Source organism: Procambarus clarkii, chromosome 31 (assembly GCF_040958095.1).
Source record: "Procambarus clarkii isolate CNS0578487 chromosome 31, FALCON_Pclarkii_2.0, whole genome shotgun sequence".
Taxonomy (NCBI): Eukaryota; Metazoa; Arthropoda; class Malacostraca; order Decapoda; family Cambaridae; genus Procambarus; species Procambarus clarkii.
In genome coordinates, this window is record NC_091180.1 from 5991704 (window position 1) to 6006269 (window position 14566).

At 44.1% G+C, this 14566-nt stretch overlaps 1 protein-coding gene across 2 annotated transcripts in view; it reads right to left on the bottom strand.

Moving 5' to 3' along the window:
• The window catches only part of SMC1 (structural maintenance of chromosomes 1), a 236364-nt gene that overhangs the window by 9214 nt on the left and 212584 nt on the right, over window positions 1-14566 (bottom strand). The window lies entirely within an intron of this gene.

The window sequence follows — 14566 nt, forward strand, 5'->3', positions numbered from 1 at the left end:
TCAGAGGGGTGGGGCACTCAATTCAATGAATAACTCACTTTTTCAAATGCAAATACCCTAGTCCAAAAAAAAAACACCATTGAATGTAATGAAATGCCTCTTTCTAGATGAGCCCCGGTGGCTCCCTGAAGCTGTCTGGCCAAGATGGCGCCCAACTACTCTTGTCACATCAACCACCAACTGGGGGACCAGGGCAAGAATCTGGTCCCCTCACAGAGGCACAGAGAACAGAACAGAACTCTGCCACCCCACCAGAAAAGCATCCAGAAAGTCAGCAAACTAATATAGACCAGTGCTGGGTCCAAAAGAACTGAAGCCTCAAAACTGCCAAATGCTCCAAACAATGTAAATGAATGATTGAATCGCTCTCGACTCAGCCCGTCCTCATAAACAAAGGCCAAAGTCTATTCCATGCACCCATTAAACCCCCCCCCCCTGCTTGATACCTGCTTGATGGGGTTCTGGGAATTATTCTACTCCCCAAGCCTGGCTTGACTTGTGAGAGTTTGGTCCACCCAGGCTGTTGCTTGGAGTGGTCCGCAGGCCCATATCCACAACAGCCCGGTTGATCCGGCACTCCTTGAAGAAAACTATCTAGTTTTCTCTTGAAGATGTCCACGGTTGTTCCGGCAATATTTCTTATGCTCGCTGGGAGGATGTTGAACAACCACGAACCTCTAATGTTTATACAGTGTTCTCTGATTGTGCGTATGACACCCTTGCTCTTCACTGGTTCTATTCTGCATTTTCTTCCATATCGTACACTCCAGTATGTTGATATTTTACTGTGTAAATTTAGGACCTAGCCCTCCAGTATTTTCCATGTGTATATTATTTGATATCTCTCTCATCCTCTTTCTAGCGAGTACATTTGGAGAGCTTTGAGATGATCCCAATAATTTAGATACTTTATTGCGTCTATGTATGCCGTATATTTTCTCTGTACTCCCTCTATTTCAGCAATCTCTCCTGCTCTGAAGGGGAAAGTGAGTACCGAGCAGTACTCAAGACGGAACTACATAAGTGATTTAAAGAGTATAACCATTGTGATGGGATCCCAGGTCGGCAAACCAAGGCGACAGATGATGGTTCGTGCAGCATTTCTCCTGTGGACATTTCTGATCCCTTTGAGGATTTTCAGGACCTGTTGTCCCTTGGCACGCATTCTGGTCACGACGTTCTCCCGGTCTTGGAGGGAATCCCGAGGGTGTTTTTCTGGACAGTAATCATCATAGTAAGGCTAATAGATTGAAAGTGAAATGTTGCCTGCATCCTGCGGTGCCCTGTGACCCCCCCCCACAACCTCTGTCTCCACGTCCTCCACTCCCTCCCGGTCAGACAAGTTCTCCTGGCCTCTGTACATTCATCATCGTCTTTGATGCCGATACGCCCTCTGATCAGAGCGTTTTTGGAAATAGTAGGGCACGAAGTCTTTTTTGTCAAGCCGTTCCCGAGTTCTTTAAGATCAAGGTGCATGATTTCATGTCGAATAAATGCAGAACTTGATTGCAGTGGGCCATGCTTCCTCTGGGGACTTGGTGCTTTCGGATGTTACTGATATCTGTGGTTACAAGGTCCGTTTTTGTACGCCTCTGGGTGACCATTTGGCACGATACGTTGTCCGGAATGTTGTTGACATTACTGCCGACAACATCAAGACCCAACTGCAGGATGCTGACATTCCAATCTTTGGCATTGGAAATTTATGTGTCGGATTGGTGGCAACCTGTGTGATACTGGCACTGCCCTCCTTACTTTTCTTGATTCCCTCCCCTTTGATCGGGTTTGGATTAATGGCTTCTTCCATAAATTGGAGGTGTATGTCCCCAGTCCTACTCAGTGCTTTCGTTGTAAGGGTTTCCACAATACTGTAACCCCGCGATTATCCGGGATTCAAACATCCGGAAAACGCCCTTATACGGACAAAATCGTGATCGGATAAAGTTATCACAATATCCGGCCAAAATGGCCACAGGAACCGGATAAAAGCTGGTTTGGCCGGATGAAAATACGGCCATACCGTATTAATCCTGTCTGTGGCCCTAGACGCATGGTGGAGGAGGGGGGTGGGGTGGGTGGGTGGTGTTGGGAGGGTGGGAGGGGTGCGTCAGGAGGGACCACCTGGGTACAGGAATTACCAATAATTTTAGAACAATTAATCATAGCCAAAAACAAATGAAATAACTACTAGTAATTATGTAATAACAAATAAATAAGTTTCCTAAAAGCATTGTGCACAGGCTGAAGTTTCCTTCAAAAATATTGTGAATTTTTTTCCTCCTGGCGGCCTACGTAACGCGCTATCCCAAGTGGACCCGTCCAACACTGGTCAACCCATGTGCGTCCGTCCCTCGTGTTATACACAGTGCTGCGCCATTAGTGAAATATTTTTTTTAAATAACTTTTTTATTTTCATAGTAACTTTGAACATTTTTGGCCAAGACTATGTCTGGTAGCAGCATCAATCGTTCTGGAGGTGTTAAGAGGAAGAAAGTTGTCCTAACAATAAAAGACAAGTTACTGTTATACACCTCAACCAGTGCGGCCTCACAGTGTTGCGCCATTAGTGAAATATTTTTTTTAAATAACTTTCTTAATTTTCATAGTAATTTTGAACATTTTTGGCCAAGAATATGTCTGGTAGCAGCATCAATCGTTCTGGAAGTGTTAAGAGGAAGAAGATTGTCCTAGCAATTAAAGACAAGTTACGTGTTGTTCAACCAGTGAGGCGTCACAGGCAGCCAAGCGCCTTCAACAAGTGAGGCGCCACAGGCAAGCCAAGCTCCTTCAACAAGTGAGGCATTACAGGCAAGCCAAGCGCTTTCAACAAGTGACGCGCCACAGGCAAGCCAAGCGCTTTCAACAAGTGAGGCGCAAGCAAGCGCCTTTAATAAGTGAGGCGTCACAGGCAGGCCAAGCGCCTTCAACAAGTGAGGGCATGCAAGCGCTTCAACAAGTGAGGTGCAAGCAAGCGCTTCAACAAGTGAGGTGCAAGCAAGCGCCTTCAACAAGTGAGGCCTCACAGGCAACCCAAATGCCCTCAACCAGTGAGGCTTCAGCAGCTGGCAGTCAAAACTAACTTAGCTTAATGAACTGTACAGTAATTTTAAGTGTTAATTTTAGTGTTGTGTTAGTATAGGTTACGTAAATTGTTAAGAATTTTTAACTTCAAGATGTGTGGCATCAATCAAGAAGACGAACACCAACAAGGTAAGTTGAGGTTTCTAGTTGAATATTTAATAAATGTATGTGGCAAGGCAATTCAAATTATGTTGTTTGTAGTATAAAAATAGTTGGAAATGGTCACTTTTGGACTCGTAGGTGAAAAAGTACCATTATCCGAAAAATGTGATAATCCGGCTGGGGGTCCTTCCCATATAGTCCGGATGATCGAGTGGAGACAGTACCTCCCATGGCTGTACCAATGACATCCATTGTGGCAAATGCTCTGGTTCCCATTTCAGTCGTGACTGCGAGCTCTGTTGCCCCAACTGTGGTGGTGATTATCCCATCACTTTCAAGCAGTGTCCTTCCTACTTTGCGGCGCTCAGTAAGGCTCTTCCCGTCGTCACTCCGCCCTCCAGTCGTGCTTTGCCTCATCCTGCCCTCATTCCTAGTCACCCGCCGCTTCCCCCTCCACTGCTGCCTTTGCCTTTTCCTGACCTGTTTTTGACTGACATTCCTCTCACACCTGAGGCTTCTTCTCTCCCACCTGCCATTTCAACCGAGTCCTGATCTTGACGACGCTATTGCCACTTGTGTTGTAGATGCCCCTCGAGATGGTGCTGGTCCACCTCGTCACTAAATTCTTTCCGCAGTCCGTCCTTACCTTTCCCGAGGCTGACCCATCGCTCCTCTCCTCCGCCTCTTCTACAATTGACGTCCATCCTCCCGCAGCTGCCTCTGCTATCTCCAGTGCGTTTGAATTGATGCTGGACAATGCTCTTCGAAATTATTTGGCGTTCTCTGTCTCTCTTCCCAGGCTGCCTTGCCGCACATCTCTGCCCCCAGTACTAAGAGGAAGCATTCCTCTGCCGTCCAAATTTCCAAACGCCCTGCCGCCTTGCCTGATGGGCCTCCAACCTCGCGTTCTCCCACGACTTGTCCTCGCGCCCTTCCTAGGTCTTCCTCCAGTTGTCCTGCTGGTGCTTCTACTGAGTTCGATGCGTTAGCGTCCCAGTCATGAAGCTCCGGATGCAGTCTACTTGCCTTACCCTGTCCTAACCTCGCCTGTTCCGTCTTGACTTTATCTACTCTTCTACACATTTGCTCCTTGTACCTTCCTCTGCTCACACCTCCCTTTCTTTATCCTGTCTGTTTTGCACTTGCCTCCTTCACATCCTTTGCCCCCCTCCCAACGCCCTACGTCCCTCGCTTTATTTACTGCGGCAACGCTTTGAGTTTGCCTTTTGTTCTCATTATTCCCTTCGTGTATCCCTTTCTTGTTTATTTTGCCTTTATCCTCGCCCACCTTGACGGTGTCATTAGCTTCTTGACTTGGGTACATCATGACCGCTGTGTTGTTGTGGTTGTGCATTGTCATATACTCATCTTTCTACATTCCTACTCGTGCAGTCATCGGGAGGATATACCTTCATGCAAACTGCACGTATTGTGAAGAAGATGGGATCCCTGGATTTGAAAGTTCTCGTAATCTATCCGATCACTTTTCTGGCTAACACAATATTTGCTTGGTTATGCTCCCTAAACGTTAGGTCATCAGATATCATTAATCCAAAATCCTTTACATGTTACTTTCCTACTATGGGCAAATTTTATTGTGTTTTGAACCCTGTAATATGCTTAACGGTCTCATTTTTATTCTTCCTGAGTACCTGGAATTTATCACTGTTACACATTATGTTATTTTCTGCTGCCCAGTTGAAACTTTACTAATATCTGCTTGTAGTTTTTCAATGTCTTCAACAGAGGTAATTTTCACACTGATTTTTGTGTCATCTGCAAAGAATGATGCAAAGCTATGCCTTGTATTTGAGTCTATATCTGATATGAGTATGAGCAAAAGCAATGGTGCAAGGACTGTACCTTGAGGTACAGAGGTTTTAACTGCGCTTGGACTCTATTTTTATATCGTTGACTGTTTCTCTTTGTGTTCTCTTCGACAGAAAACTGAGTATCCACCGTCCTACTTTACCAGTTATTCCCACTGATCTCATTTTGTGTGCTATCACTCCATGGTCACATTTATCGAGTGCCTTTGCAAAATCCGTATATACCACATCTGCATTCTGTTTTTCTTCTAATGCCTCAGTGGATTTGTCATAGTGGTCAATTAGCTGCAAGAGGCATGATCTTCCCACTCAAAATCCATGTTTTGATCCAGAGTCCAGAGGAACTATGTCTACTGCTTTAAGTGCATCTGGTATCATCCCTGTGTCCAAGCTCTTCCTCCACACTATACTGAGTGCCTGTGCTACTGGCACTGTTTATGAATGAAAAACGGTTTACACACGACTCGCATCCGATGACGTCCGAACACTTTCAGAACAAGTGCTTCGCTGGCGACTTTTGTTTGAACCGCAGCACTGTAAATGCTTTACTTACGTACTACAAATACAAATACTTGCCAACAGAACCTAAACACAAAACCTAACCTTACCAATGCACAATGCTAACCTTACCAATGCTTACCTAACCTATATTATGCACAATATGCAAATATAGAATAATATCAATTTATATTTGAGAAATATATGTGCGGCAAACCTGTCGCACATCCGTAGCAGGTCATTTGCATGTAATTACCTAAGTGTAATTACCTAAGTGTAGTTACAGGATGAGAGCTACGCTCGTGGTGTCCCGTCTTCCCAGCACTCTTTGTCATATAACGCTTTGAAACTACTGACGGTCTTGGCCTCCACCACCTTCTCACTTAACTTGTTCCAACCGTCTACCACTCTATTTGCGAAGGTGAATTTTCTTATATTTCTTCGGCATCTGTGTTTAGCTAGTTTAAATCTATGGCCTCTTGTTCTTGAAGTTCCAGGTCTCAGGAAGTCTTCCCTGTCGATTTTATCAATTCCTGTTACTATTTTGTACGTAGTGATCATATCACCTCTTTTTCTTCTGTCTTCTAGTTTTGGCATATTTAACCCTTAAAGTGCGCATCACTTCATATGAAGTGTAAATCGTTTTACCAGTCAACTGCGCTTCACTTCATATGAAGTGTATGGGTACCGCGCACGATTTGAATGGCCCGCGGTGTAGCTGGGGGTCCCATACGCTGCCCAGGGGCTCTAGTAAACAGCGGCCATTTTGAAAAAAAATCCAGCTCACGCTCCGATGGCATGGGAGGCCTCAGTTTAGCGAGAGTCACCATGGCGAGCGCACGGTCAAACGCCTCACGAGCACGCATCACTCAGTCCCTCACCCCAGAGCAAATAGCCCACGAATTATTCTCTGAAGGTGAAGAAAGTGTGTTTGACGATTCAGACAACGATGAGGATTATACACAGTTGTCGGGAGATAGTAGCAGCAGCAGTGAAAGTGAGAATGACCGCCATGCCATGGCGAGGCCTATACGCTCTCCCATGCCTCCTCGCCCATTTTCTACCCCAATTCTACCACGACCTCACAGTTCCTGTGGATATTTTCTGTTTGAGGGTGACGAGTCAGAGGGAGGTGACTCCTTTTCTGGGTTTAGTGACTCAGATCAAAGTTTTATTGAGCCTGTGGCTGGTACCAGTGGTGTAACTGGGCGAGAAATTGTCGCGTCAGCAGCATCTCGCCCAGCCAAGCGCCACCGCATGGCACCACATGAGGCACCAAGACCCTCGTGTTCACGTGCACCCACCTCACGTGCACGTAGCCGCCGTGCTTCTCGCAGACGGTATTCAGCTCCTGGTCGCCGGTATGCATCGCTTCCTCGCCGTCTTTCCTCTGCATCTCGCAGGACGCCTGGTGTACTTGAGTGGAGTGATGGTGACGATTTTATTCCTAATATTCCTCACTTTGACGATAAAGATGTAGGGATTACAAACCTTTTCCCTAATCAAGGTGAGGACATGGCTGAGATGGAATATTTTACAGCATTCTATGATGAACCACTCATGGAATACATTGTACACCAAACGAACCTGCATGCTGCTTACCTGATTGAGAGGGAAATCACAGAATTTTCACGACTGCAGCGTTGGAAAAATACCACAGTGGCGGAAATGTATGTGTTTTTGGCACTCTGTTTGTTGATGAAGCACTGTCACAAACATGCAATAAATGACTATTGGAGCAAGGACAAGACAATACCAACACCTTTATTCGGGAAATATATGTCACGAGACAGGTTTCAGATACTCCTCAGGTGTCTACATTTTGGAAGTGTTCAGGACCGAACACCTGATGATAGACTGTGGCGAGTGAGGCACTACATGAACGATGTTATTGGAAAATTCAGAGATTTTTACGTACCAGCACAGAAGCTGGTGGTTGATGAATCTCTCATACTTTTCAAGGGACGTGTTCCATTCAAACAGTACATTCCCTCAAAACGAAACCGATTTGGCCTGAAATTTTTTGTTCTTTGTGATTGTGAGACAGGATACGTGTTACACATGATTCTGTACTCGGCTAGTGATGTAGACATTCCCGGTAACGACGAACATGGATTCTCGGGGAGTGTAGTGAAGACCATCATGGCTCCGTGGATGAACAAGGGACACATTTTATACACAGATAATTACTATACAAGTCCCTTGCTAGCTCGGTTCTTGCTAGAAAATAGAACCGGATTGGTTGGTACAGTAAAGCTACAACGAAGGGAAATGCCTGTGTTTGACAACGACATTGCAGTTGGTGAGTGTCAGAGAAGGAAAAGTGATAACATTCTGTCAGTTCGGTGGAAAGACAAAAGAGAGGTGAACTTGTTGACAACAATTCATGATGGAACAATGGTGAACAGTGGGAAAGTGAGCCATAAAACAAACGCACCACTATATAAGCCAGACTGTGTTTTAGACTATAATATCAACATGCGGTTGATTGATAAATCAGACATGATGATTGGCACTGCAGAGTGTGTGCGGAAGACATGTAGGTGGACGAAAAAAGTGTTCTTCCATCTTGTGGACATGAGCATGCTGAACTGTTTCAACATGTACCTTGTGAGAACTGGACGTAAGCCCACTTTCCGTGACTTTGTATTTGATGCTGCAATACAGTTATTAGGAAAGTTTGCAAAAGATGTCCCAGGTATTCAGCGGCCCATCATAAACCCACTGTTGCAGCATGCTGGTACTCCACGCCTCGCTCACACTGAAGGCTTCCTAGCACACAAACTTAAGTATTTGCCACCTGGTGTGAAGCGTGCAATAGCCCAACGTGATTGCTTGGTGTGTAAAACAACGACACGTAGAGACAAGAAACGGAAGCTTGTGCAAACATGGTGTGAAACGTGTGGTATCCCATTATGTGCTGTCGACTGCTTCAATGACTACCACAGTCTAGAAATCTTCTAAGTGTGCTTCAAAGTGTGTATAGCGTGTGCGAGTGTGTAAATATGTAAACATATAAGCAGAACATATAATATAATAGGCTGTAATGACATATTATATTGCCGTAATTGAAAACATTTGTGTGCGCCTGTGTATACTCAAATATGCAACAATTATTGATACAAAATATGTTCAAACAGTATTTGAAACACAATTAGTGAAAAAAAATTAGATAAAATGCGCTTAGACATTGTAAATAAATAGCGCGAAAATATATTTGTGGCAACTCTGGCTGTTTGAGGACCGCGCGCAACATCTCCCGGGCGTGTACTGCATGAGCGAACATGCAGATTGTGACGTCATCGCAGAGCTTCTCGGCTCTATTGCAACAAAAGTAAGTACAATAGAATTTTTTTTTTATTTTTCCCGTGATCAGTGAACAGAACTTAACAGATTAGCAAAAAAAAAAATTTTTTTTTTTTCAAAATGACATGCGCCTGTGTGGATAGCAGGATATTAGACCCCGAGCATGTTAAGGGTTAATGCTTCTAACCTCTCCTCGTAGCTCTTGCCCTTCAGTTCTGGGAGCCACTTAGTAGCATGTCTTTGCACCTTTTCCAGTTTGTTGATGTGCTTCTTAAGATATGGGCACCACACAACAGCTGCATATTCTAGCTTTGGCCTAACAAAAGTCATGAACAATTTCTTTAGTATATCGCCATCCATGTATTTAAATGCAATTCTGAAGTTAGAAAGCATTGCATAGGCTCCTTGCACAATATTCTTAATGTGGTCCTCAGGTGATAGTTTTCTATCTAGAACCACTCCTAGATCTCTTTCTTTATCAGAATTCTTTAAAGATTTCTCACATAATATATAGGTTGTGTGGGGTCTATGTTCTCCTATTCCACATTCCATAACATGACATTTATTAACATTAAATTCCATTTGCCAAGTGGTGCTCCATATACTTATTTTGTCCAGGTCTTCTTGAAGGGCATGACAATCATCTAAATTTCTTATCCTTCCTATTATCTTAGCATCATCAGCAAACATGTTCATATAATTCTGTATACCAACTGGTAGATCATTTATGTAGACAATAAACATCACTGGTGCAAGAACTGAACCCTGTGGTACTCCACTTGTGACATTTCTCCATTCCGATACATTGCCTCTGATTACTGCCCTCATTTTTCTATCAGTCAGAAAATTTTTCATCCATGATAGAAGCTTACCTGTCACCCCTCCAATATTTTCCAGTTTCCAGAACAACCTCTTATGTGGAACTCTGTCGAAAGCCTTTTTTAGGTCCAGATAGATGCAGTCAACCCAGCCATCTCTTTCCTGTAATATCTCTGTGGCCCGATCATAGAAACTGAGTAAATTCGATACACAGGATCTTCCAGATCGAAAACCATACTGTCTGTCTGATATTATATCATTTCTCTCCAGGTGTTCTACCCATTTAGTTTTAATTATTTTTTCCAATATTTTGAGTATTACACTTGTCAATGATACAGATCTATAATTAAGGGGGTCTTCCCTGCTTCCACTTTTGTAGATTGGAAGTATGTTAGCCTTTTTCCACACATCAGCTACAACTCCTGTAAACAGGGATGCCTGAAAAATCAGTTGAAGTAGCATGCTGAGCTCAGGTGCACATTCTCTCAGAACCCATGGTGAAACTCCATCTGGACCAACTGCTTTGTTCTTACTTGAGGTTATCTTGAGGTTATCTTGAGATGATTTCGGGGCTTTTAGTGTCCCCGCGGCCCGGTCCTCGACCAGGCCTCCACCCCCAGGAAGCAGCCCATGACAGCTGACTAACTCCCAGGTCCCTATTTACTGCTAGGTAACAGCGGCATTCAGGGTGAAAGAAACTTTGCCCATTTGTTTCTGCTACTTAGCTCCTTGAGCATTTTTTCCACTTCGTCTCTAGACACCTCTATGTGCTCTATGTTGTTCTCTGGAATTCTTGTTGTGTCTGGTTTCCTGAAGATTTCATTTGGTACAAACACACTTTGGAACTTTTCGTTTAATGTTTCACACATTTACTTTTCATTTTTCGTGAATCTATTTCCCATTTTCAACCTCTGAATATTATCCTTTACCTGCAATTTGTTGTTTATGAATTTATAGAATAGACCTAGTTCTGTTTTACATTTGTCTGCAATCCCTTTTTCCAAATTTCTTTCTGCCTCTCTCCTCACTGCCGTGTAGTTGTTTCTCGCATCTTTGTATCGCTGGTATGTTTGGGGGTTTGGCTTCTTCCTGTATTGATTTCATTTTTGTGTCTTTTGGTCTCTGGCCCTCTCGCAATTTCTGTTGAACCAATCCTGTTTCCTAGTTCTGCATTTCTGTTTTGGTATAAATTTTTTTGTGCCTTTATCATATATTTCACAAAACTTGACATACATCTCATTCATTTCCTTGCCTAGCAACAAGTCTGTCCAATTATACTCACTAAAAAAATTTCTAAGGTTGCCATAATGTCCTCTCCTAAAGTCAGGTTTTTCAATTGCATCAACCTTCTTATTTTCTTCCAGATTATAACGCATTGCATACTTTATTCCCAAGAAGACATGGTCACTTTTACCCAAGGGAGGAAGGTATTGAATGTCAAATAATTCTTCCTCCTTCCTGATAAATATCAAATCTAGCATGGAGGGAACGTCCCCTTCCCTCATCCTCGTAGCTTGATTAACATGTTGATACAAGAATGTTTCCAGGATGAGGTCTACAAATTTACAGGTACAAAAATCTTCTGTTTTAGCTTCATATGCTTCCCAGTCTATGGATTTCAAGTTGAAGTCGCCGACTATCAACAGTTGTGATCTATCGTTATCTGCTCTCGCTATGATCTCTCTCATTATTGTTATAAGACCTTCTCGTTTACTATCTAGCTCCTCCTTTGACCATGTGCTGTATTAAGAGAATAATTTGTCTACCTCACTTAACCTTTAACTCTATGGCTGTAGTGTGTTACATTTGCTTGTTTACTTGTTTCCTTGGGATTGTAGGGAGTTTCTATCTCTCTGTTCGAGTTTTGTTGTTAGTTCCTTACCATGTGGGGTTTGTTTTGTTATGCCTACCTTTCTGGGTGCCGAACCCTGGTCGATGGCAGATAAGGAAAAACCCCAACCATAGGAGGGGTTTCCAGGGGCCATTACTTCCTGAAATCTCTCCGAAGGGGCCAGGTTCTGGCGCTGGTCCCTGGTAGGTCTGAACTCCATAGCTAATGTTCCAGTCTTATATAACATACATTAGCCCGATCAGCTCCAGGGAGTCATAGGGGCTCCCCACAGAAAATAGCATAGTTCTAAAACAGGGTATGTGAATTCCAATTATAACAACAAATATTTATAAATGTTCATTATAAAATTAACCCTTAACATGCTAGGGGTATAATATCCTTTCTTCCCCACAGGCACATGTAATTTTGAAAAAAAAAAATATATTTTTTCTTCATAACCTGTTAATTTGTGTTCACTGATCACGGGAAAAATAATAAAAAAATCGTAAGTGGCATATATTGCCCGCTATAGGGCGGGGAAGTCTGGCAAAAAATAGGCGCTGACTCAGCGTGCGTCCCAGGCGGTCTGTTGCTCGCCAGCTGTCAGGCCGGAGTTGCCACAAAGAGATAATTACCTAATTATTTCAATGTCTCTGATTGTTTTTCATAGTTTTTTTGCTGTAATATTATTCAATAGTGTGTAGTTTGATATATTTATATAATAAAATGAGTGAATCATTGCTGTACTCAAAAATATGGTGTGCATATTGTTGATTCAATTATGTTCATCAATCAGTGAACAAATACTTTGTCGGTTATTACACTATAAGCACAGGTTATATATAAGTATCTGCATGTTTTGTTCACTATAACGAACCACTAAGTAGCTATTATGAGTCAAAAAGTAACGAGGAGTGGGATTTATTATGCTAGCGTTTGCAACCTAGGTTACTAGGATAATCTCCTGACAGAGTGTACCAGCTAGCCACTCTCGCCCTCCCTCAAGTCATCTGACTCGCCCACATTCTCCTCCCACAATACTGTTTTAGCTATAATTCACTATATACAGACGTTACATATAAGTATCTACATGTTTTGTTCACCATAACTGTACATCTAAGCTTGTATGGTGAGTAAAGGCACAAAGACGTAGGACCTCACACAGTCAGCTGATGGCTGCCGCCCTCAAGGCCAGACGCACTAATATTTCTCCTCCAACAATACTGTGTGGTGTTATTATGCTATATACACACATTATATATAAATATCTACCTATTTTATTCACCATACTTGTACAAATAAACTGGTATGGTGCCCAAAGATCATTGTGGTAACCAGTAAACAACACCGTCGTCTGCAGGCTGGCGTCGTGCAGACGACGCCACCGCCCTCACCAAAATGGCGGCTCCCAACCTTCTCTTGCTGTTTATACCCTCTATACACACGTTATATATAAGTATCTACATTTGTGTTCACCATAGCGAACCACTAAGCTGGTATGGTGAGTGCAGTCAATAAAAGGTGGCCACACACAGTCAGAAGACATCGCCACCACCCTCCCTCCCTCCCACAGCATTACTCCTCCCTCCATGGCACACAGCGCTAAATATCACCACAATCCTGCTATTATCAGAACCCTGGTCAGTTTTATCACAGTCAGGGGTCTTCTGTAATAATATCATCGCTACATAATAGCATGAACAAGTATATTTTGGCATTTTTAGGCGATGCTGTGGTCACAAGCTGAACAGCAGTGCTGTTAGCTCATGCTGCGTGCGTCAGGCTTGGTTGCTCACTCAATACTGAGCCTAATAACACCCGGGAGTTTGGCCCACGATTTTTTTTTAAAATGGCATCTGTTTACAAGAGCCCTGATGAAGGTGTGGTGAACCCCGTGTATCTGCGGGCCATCTTGCGTAGTACTCCAACACATCATATGACGTGATGTGCAGTTGACTGGAACAACGTCCAACACGTCATATGACGTGATGCGCACTTTAACCCCTTAACTGCGTTGCCTCCAAATGTGACACCCCCGCAGTGCGCAGGAAATAAATTCTCTGGAAAAAATTCTTTTTTCTTTTTAAAGTGTCAAAAACCCTTCCCTCAGTATGGGTATGTAAAAAAAAAGGCGAAATTGTACTTACTTTGGCTGCTATGAGGTCCGGAAGTTGGGGCGTGACGTCATCATTCCCCGTGCGCCCGTGCCGTAAGCTCTCAGGGGCGGTGGGGCGCTCGGGGCGGGGCGCGCGAGTTGCCGCGAATATATTTTCGTTCATTTTTTGCGCACCTTTCCAAATACATTTTCATTGTTTTTATGTGCCAATCCAATGTATAATGAACACATACACTATAATATCGCAGTACAACATCCGTACTGTCCGTAGACACTGTGTTACGTGCATGAAACTTGTGTACACATATGCAGCACATATTTACTATGTATCATGCTAATTTGTGTATATATACAATCTACTTACACACTATATACATTCACCATCAACACATTCAGAACACCGCGTAGCAGCTGCTTCGTATGGGCCAACAGCAGCTGCCTCGTATGGGCCAACAGCAGCTGCCTCGTATGGGCCAACAGCAGCTGCCTCGTATGGGCCAACAGCAGCTGCCTTGTATGGGCCAACAGCAGCTGCCTCGTATGGGCCAACAGCAGCTGCCTCGTATGGGCCAACAGCAGCTGCCTCGTATGGGCCAACAGCAGCTGCCTCGTATGGGCCAACAGCAGCTGCCCCGTATGGGCCAATAGCAGCTGCCCCGTATGGGCCAAGAGCAGCTGCCCCGTATGGGCCAATAGCAGCTGCCCCGTATGGGCCAATAGCAGCTGCCGCATATGGGCCAATAGCAGCTGCCGCGTATGGGCCAATAGCAGCTGCCGCGTATGGGCCAATAGCAGCTGCCGCGTATGGGCCAATAGCAGCTGCCGCGTATGGGCCAATAGCAGCTGCCGCGTATGGGCCAACAGCAGCTGCCTCGTATCGGCCAACAGCAGCTGCCTCGTATGGGCCAACAGCAGCTGCCTCGTATGGGCCAACAGCAGCTGCCTCGTATGGGCCAACAGCAGCTGCCTCGTATGGGCCAATAG